The sequence below is a fragment of the Microtus ochrogaster genome, chromosome 8 (genome assembly GCF_000317375.1).
Source record: "Microtus ochrogaster isolate Prairie Vole_2 chromosome 8, MicOch1.0, whole genome shotgun sequence".
Classification (NCBI taxonomy): domain Eukaryota; kingdom Metazoa; phylum Chordata; class Mammalia; order Rodentia; family Cricetidae; genus Microtus; species Microtus ochrogaster.
Window position 1 is genome coordinate 23,107,707 of NC_022015.1, and position 5,909 is coordinate 23,113,615.

Sequence of the window (5,909 nt, forward strand, 5' to 3'; positions counted from 1 at the left end):
AGAGAGAGAGAGAGAGAGAGAGAGAGAGAGAGAGAGAGAGAGAGAATAAATAGGTGTGTACTTGCTTGTTTGTGGGTATGTGTGTGGAGGTCAGAAGAGGCTGCCAGCATCAGCCTCTTCCTCGGTTTTTCTCCACCTTAGTTTTTGAACCTAATGCACACCAATTTGACTAGCTGGCCAGCAAGCCTCAGGCATCTCCTGTGTCTGCCTCCCCAGCACGGGGATTACAAGAGAATGTTGCCACCCCGGGCTTCCGCATGGGCGGTGGTGCTCAAATTCAGGTCCTTGTGGTTGTGTGATGAGCACGTTACAGACCGAGCCATCCCCGTTGTGCTCGCTTTTTCTCCGTATCTGAGAATCCCCCAGGCCCTCTGTTTCAGAGACTTGGGGGCATCTCATCACATGGAGAAAAAGAAACTCTGACAGGCTCTCCGCCACCAGCAAGCATTTGCTCTAGTTCACCTGTTTAGAACACCTATGGAGACAGGAGGTGGCACACACTTTTAAGCCCAGTGCTTGGAAGGCAGAGGCAGACAGATCTCTGTGAGGTCCAGGCCAGCCTGGTCTACAGAGAGAGTTCGAGGACAGCCAGGGCTGCACAAAAGCCCTGGATTGGTGCTGCTTGGAGAACTTGTGGAAGCTTGGGGAGGTGGAGCCTTGCTATAGACTGTACATCATTGGTGTAGGCTTTGGGCTATGAGTGCTTACAGTCTCCCCCCACTCTCTGTTCTTTGCTCTATGCTTGCGTTTGAAGATGCCAGCTCTCAGCTTTCGGCTTCTGCCACCATGCCCAAAGCTTGCTGCCTGCTCCCCTACCGTGATGGACTCTACTTCCTCTAGAACATGAAGCCAAAATAAACTCTTCTTTTCCATGAAGACAAAGAAGAAAAGAAAGCCTACGGGATCTTACCCCCTATGGGCTGCAGAGAAGGGGTCTCTGAATGCACCTGGGAGCCACAGAAAGCCGTATCAAGAGGACGCCAGGGCCTCTAGACTTTTAGAAAAGTTTCCTGTTATGCCACAGGATCCACATTGCACTTCAAGGAGAAGTCGCGAAGATAATTTTTAAGAGAAAATCCCCTCTCGGTTAGGACACGGGCAAAATAGGCTCACCCAGCTGGGTTCATGGCAGGCGCATCTGCTTTCTTATACAAATTATTCGGCCAGCAAAGCATTGTGGAGAGGAGGCCTTTGAAGTCAGCTGTGCCTCCTCGGATGGCTTCGGTTTTCCCGGGCAGCTGATTTTCACATATCCATCTTCTGGTTCTAACTTGGCCTCCACTGAGCCAAACAGAGGCTCTCCCTCATTGTTCATTAACCAGGAGGAATGCACATAGGGCTTAAGGGCTTTCCAGAACTCTGCCATCATAGGACAGCTGATTTATGGCCCTGCATTTACAGCTCCAACATGGACCAGCTTGTCCAAAGAGAGGGCAGTTGGCCCTTATGTTCTGATTAACAAAGACATTAACAAAGACAACCGAGCAGCACCGAGGGCTGCTGCACCCTGTGAACAGCAAACCTGAGCTCTGCAGGTGCAGGCACCCAGAGAAAATGCTGCTTCTTTGAGGGTATTTATCCCCAAGTGCAGGCTGGGGACTGTTGGTGGTGGAGACAGGATGAGGACCTGTTGGCGGTGGATGCAGGCTGGGGACCTGTTGTTGGTGGATGCAGGCTGGGGACCTGTTGGTGTGTGTGTAGGCTGGGGACCTGTTGGTGTGTGTGTAGGCTGGGGACCTGTTGGTGGTGGATGCAGGCTGGGGACCTGTTGATAGTGGATGCAGGATGAGGACCTGTTGGCGGCGGATGCAGGCTGGGGACCTGTTGGTGGTGGATGCAGGATGAGAACCTGTTGTTGGTGGATGCAGGCTGGCGACCTGTTGGTGTGTGTGTAGGCTGGGGACCTGTTGATAGTGGATGCAGGCTGGAGACCTGTTGGTGGTGGATGCAGGCTGGGGACCTGGTGGTGTGGATGCAGGCTGGGGACCTGTTGGTGGTGGATGCAGGCTGGGGAGCTGTTGGTTATGGATGCAGGCTGGGGACCTGTTGGTGGCAGATGCACTACTCCATGAATATGCACCACCACAGGATTTTAGAGACACCATTGCTGCCAAGAAGACTCTACGTGAAGACAGTTGAGCGATCCACCAATATTCAGTTAATCCTGGGGTGACTAGACGCTAACGCATTCATTCATTTGTCCATTTGCTTATTTGTTTGGGACAGGGTCTCACTCTGCAGCCCAAGGCTGCTGTCAAACTCTAGATCCTCCCAGCTCAGCCGTCCAAATGCTGGGACCACAGGCATGCACCTGTATGCCCACTAAGAACTGAAAACAATTGTTTTCTTCCCCGACCTCAGAAAAAACTAAAGCATGTTTCTCGCCAGTAGGAACCATTTGCACTGCTCATCAACCTTTCCGTCTCCAGGGGCTGGATCCCTGACATTTCACCTAATAAACTGGACTGGTGTCTGCTAAGTTCTGAGAAGGGCAAGTCTTCTCATGCACCTCCCTGGTTCCTTCTGGGTAAAAGAATACAGCTCAAGTGTAGAAGCGGAGCCAGGCTCGAGTGGGCCAGGCACCCTGGCTTCCCGGAGGAGGCTGGGTTGTGCGGGAGGGGTCACCTCCAGACCTACCTGGCTCCTCCCAGCTTCTGCTGTGGCTTCCAAAACTAAAAGGGCTTTTGGGTCTTTCAAAGGCCTCGGAAAGAGTCTCCTCAGTGCTTTCTTCAGCCCAGGGAGCTGGGGGAGATGAAGGCCTTTTATTTTCTTTCCATTTCAATTTTTATTAGCATCTATTAATTATATATAATAATGGGCTTCATTATGGCATCTTATACATGCGTATAATGTATTTTGATCCTACTCCTACTGCTCCAATCCTCTTCCCCAGTACCCTTGCTACTTTTAAGTCTTCTTTGTGGGTGGTGGTGGTGGTGGTGGTGGTGGTGGTGGTGGTGGTGGGTTTTTTCTTTTTTTGAATCCAATAAATGCAATCAGGGTGGCTTACATGAGCGTGGGTGAGGGAGTTTTACAGGGGTACCAGCAACCTACAGTCTCGGAAAATCTTTCTCCCTCCCCAGTCAGTTTTAACTGTCATGCTCCTCAGAGTGGGGCATGCCCTCAGGAGTGCCTCCCTCATCCATGAGGGGGTGTCGGTAGTCCTATCTGCTGAGGTAACCATAGCTGCCATGAGAGTGTGTGTTCAACATCCACTTTAGGTCTAGAAGACAGTGTTCCCAAAACTCCACACCTTCCTCAAGTTCTGGAGAGTTCTGTCTGTGTCTGTGTGCTGCTCTAAGGGGAGACTCGCGGGTCTTTTACGGGGAGAAGGGCTGTATTGGTAAGCAGTTCTAGGGGCTACGAAGTGAATGACGCGGGAGTCACCCTGAATCCTGTAGTCTCTTGTGTCTCGTCAGAGGGTAAACCTGGAATAGTAGAGAGTGTGAGGCGAACAAGAGGAAGCGGGCGAGTCTTTTTGTTTTTGTGTGGAACCTATTCCTGCAGTCACGACACAATGGTCCAGTCCCTCTGCCTCTTTTTAGTAGGTCTCATCTCCCCTCCCAGAACTTCTCCTCTGGGCTCCAGGGTTGCAACTTAGGAATTTGGAAGTGCACAATCATGTAACAATTTTAAGCCTTTGCGTTTATAAAGAGCATATGCTATTTTCTAGCATTTGTTTACTGACATTATTCAAAGTACCTTCTTTGCTTTTTAAATATTTTTTAAAATCTTAGTTAAAATATTTAATTAGAGAGAGAGAGAGAGAGAGAGAGAGAGAGAGAGAGAGAGAGAGAGAGAGAACAGCACACACCTGTGTGGCAGAGGCAGGTGTATTTCTGAGTTTGAGGACAGCCTGGTGTACAGAGTGAGTTCCAGGATAGCCAGGGCTACCTAGAGAAATCCTGTCTCCAGGAAAAAAAATAATAAAATTAAAAACACTTAATTTAAGGCTGGAGAGATGGCTCAGTGGTTAAGAGCACTGACTGCTCTTCCAGAGGACCCTGGGTTCAATTCCCAACACCCACATGGCAGCTGACAACTGTCTGAAGATCTAATTCCATGGGATCTGACACCTTCACACCAATGCACATAAAATAAAGTTAAATTTAAAAAAAACACTTAATTTAAAAGAGAGAAAAAGTGAACATAGTACCAGGATAAAGAGACCCTATCTGCAAGACAGGTACCCCAGCTGCACACCAACACACAGGGAACCGACTTTGCCATCCATTAATACAGATATAAATAAGTGGTCCTCTTTGGGTAGGAAGAACTCCTGACAAAAGTGACCTGGTTATGTTTCTAGAATTGTCTACCATGTGTGTCTGAGCCTGTGGGTTCTAAGAAAGCAACAATGAACCACACAGAGCTTTTTCCTTCCCTCGTGTGAAAAATTCTTTCCAGTATGTTTATGATGATAGCAAGTCCACTGTAAGTAGGAAACTCTTGAAGAGGAGCCCTCTACTCTTCCAAAAGGGCAATGCACACAGCAACTGAACTTACGAGCATCTTCCCAGGCCATTCCATTGCATCCAGAGCCCTAACCATGGGCTGACAGTCCTGCCAACGGCGACTCCACACATGGGGCCCTTCTCAACGAATGGTACTGCGCTTGACTGGGTTGAGATGAGTAGACACAACAGCCTCAGGAAACTGTGGACCCAAAGAGTGTACACAGCACTTTATCGGTGCTACTGATGAAGAGGCTTCTCAACTACACATCACTACCGTTATCCCCACTTTCAGTTAAATGATGAAGATGCTCCTGTTAACTACACATCACTACCATTATCTCCACTCTCGCTTAAATGATGAAGATGTTCCTCAACTGCACATTCTACCATTAGCCCCACTTTAAGTTAAAAGAAAAAGTCCCAAGTAAGAGGAGGGAAATTTCTCGGCATGTCTTTGACTTGTCTATACTCTGTGTCAAAACCGTTGCTTCGCCTTGCTACAAGGCTCCTCTATCATACCGTGCCCCACACTGACACCCTTTCCCTGCTTTAAGGACTAAAGTAAGACACAGCTGGGCTACAGAACGTTCTGCATCAATTCTGTTAACAAACCTATAAAAGAATGAATGCAAGCCAGGGAGAGGCTCCGCGGGTTCATGTGCTGCCAAGCCTGGTAACCCGAGTTTGATCCCAGAGACCCACACAATGGAAGGAGAGGAGTGACTTTTTCAGACTGTCCTCTGCCTGCCAGACATGAGCCATGACACACACATGCACATGCACACACATCACACACACATTCACACACATGCACACACATGCACACACACGCACACATTCACATATACAGACAAATTAAAAATGAAATTTAAAAACCAGAATGGACCTGAGAGCTGAGATTAGCATAATAGCGTATCCCAAGGACCCTCAAACTTGAAAGACAGAGGTAGGGGAATCATTGAAACCAAACAAAACAAAGCAGGAACCTGTAAGGATCGGAATCAGCTTAACCAGTGAAGTATTCCTATAAAATGCCTAGAAATGACCAATACGTGGGGTCAATAAGCCAGAGGAAACCTCTGTGGTTCACGCCAGACTTGTTACCTTTGCTTCCCTTCAGCAGCCTGGGCAGGCAGAGTCAGCTACTCTAAAGCTCAGGAAGAATGATTTTCATTCTAATCTGTGATCTTCTTTTTGAGCTTAGAAGAGCAAGTTCATTGACATATCTGAGTCCCAAATTAAAACTTCTCTGCGAAACAGAGACTTTTTAGAAGGTCCCTTCCACACACAACTTAAGAAGGCCTGGGTTACAATGCAAATATAAACATTCCCTTTGAAACTACAGCCAAGTTTAGGAATCTGTGAGAATCATTTCTTTGTTCCCAAGATCACCCCACTCCAATCTGCCTCCCTCTTCTCCTTCCAGCCAGAAAGCTCCAGCACAGCCCTCAG